Genomic DNA, 1799 nt, shown 5'->3' on the forward strand with positions numbered 1-1799 from the left:
TCCCGGCGCCCCGCCCTCCCCTCGTTCCCAGCGCCCAGCGTCCCTTGATCTTCGCTAGCTTGAAAGCAGGCAGGACGGAGCTCCAGGGTTGAACTCAGAATTGTCGGGGCAGCAAGGAAGGATGGAGAAGCCCCGTATCAGGGCGGACCGTGGGAGCTGTGACGCCTCAGCCCCTGCTCCCTCCGCGCGGGCGCCACCCTCCCGGATTTTGGATGGGTCCCTCCTGGCCCCCCGTGCCCTCTCGCATCTCTGTCTCGCCCTGCGTGGCTGCCAGTGTGTGTGCAGCCCCAGGGCTCACCCTGAAGCTGGGGTCCCCCCACGGGGCGACTGGAGTGCGCGAGGTGTGACGTGCTGCCCGCTGCCGTTTCTCTGTCTTAATCAGCAGACTTGGGTGTAGGAAGGAGACACGGGAGCAGCACCCCCAGGACTGCCGAGCCGTCGGGTCCCAGACCCCTGGGGCCCCGGGCAATGGAGCCCTTTGCAGCTGCTCCAGCTGGTTTCAGAGAATTACTCTGACCCCCACTGTTTCGCAAATGCATGAAAATGGCTAGAAATTTGGTCACCACGTGAGTCCTTTTATTTCAAGTGAAAAGTAGGAAGGGGTGATTTTAGTTCAAACAAATAGTGTTGCAGGCACAATATGTTACACTAGGAAAGGCTAATTTTGAGTTATTAAATACAATCAGAAACACGACGTGAGTCCTGTCATGTTGACATGGTGTGCGAGGTGCCTGAACACGGCTCAGCAGGCCGCCTTGTTTGCACACTGCTTAAACTTTCTCATCGATGAGTTTTTGCATGATAACCAGAATATTCAAAATAAATAAAAAGTGACCTCGTGCTTCTCAGCAAAGGCAAGTCCGGGCTACTGGAGGCAGCTTGCCCCTGCAGAGCGGCTGCTCTGAGGCTGTCCTGGGTCACTCCGAGGTCGTCCCAGGTTGCCGCTGAGCTGCGGGCTTGCCCTCTGCCCGGCCTGCCTCTCGGAGCCCTTGCCTCCCGTGCTGCAGCCTGGCCGGCATCCTCAGTGTGGGCAGGGCCGTGGCGGAGGGGTCTTTGGTCCTAATAGCTCTTCCTTGGGCGGCAAAGCTGTGACTGGCTGTGACTCTGAGTCCCTGCCACATCCCAGGCCCAGCCGTGTTCTCAACACCCCACTCCTACCTGCACAGCACTACTTCGGAAGGTTCTAGAAGGCTTCTAAGGAGGCCGAGGTAGGTGGCTTACACAGGTAACTTTTTCTGGATGTGGAGATTTGCCCTCCCTTATTTTCTACAAATAACAGGTTTCTGTTGAAAACCTGAAAAAGAGAAAGAGATCGAAGCAAAAGACAGAAGCCACTTTGCTCTCGGACAAGCTGGGTCTACAAGCCCCCGCTGCTCTGCTGCTCTCTGAATGGCGAGAGATGCTTCGAGCAGAATATATTAGAAACAGGTGTGACACTCGCCTACCCAGACCAGCGGCCACGCCCGGCCATGCCTCTGTGAGGTGCCTGGTCTGGAACGACGCTGCCTCCTGCTCCGCCCATCAGGGCACATCACTCAAAGGAAGAAGAAAGAGCAAAGGCTGGGGAAGAAGGAAAAGCTCGTCCCCCTGGGGCCAAAAAGCTCATTTTGAATCAATCATTCGCACGTTGGTTACAGTAGTTTTTATAGTAGCATCATTTGCTGCTTCTCAAGGACATTTATGGTTCGGGGTAGGAAAAACAAGATGCTGAGGCATGAGGGAAGGCTGGTCATCCTATGTGCCATGGTGGCGCAGCTGACCCGCCATCCGCATCAAAGTTTGCATGAGACGTACATGAC

Source organism: Pteropus vampyrus, unplaced genomic scaffold (assembly GCF_000151845.1).
Source record: "Pteropus vampyrus isolate Shadow unplaced genomic scaffold, Pvam_2.0 Scaffold188, whole genome shotgun sequence".
In the NCBI taxonomy this organism is placed as follows: Eukaryota; Metazoa; Chordata; class Mammalia; order Chiroptera; family Pteropodidae; genus Pteropus; species Pteropus vampyrus.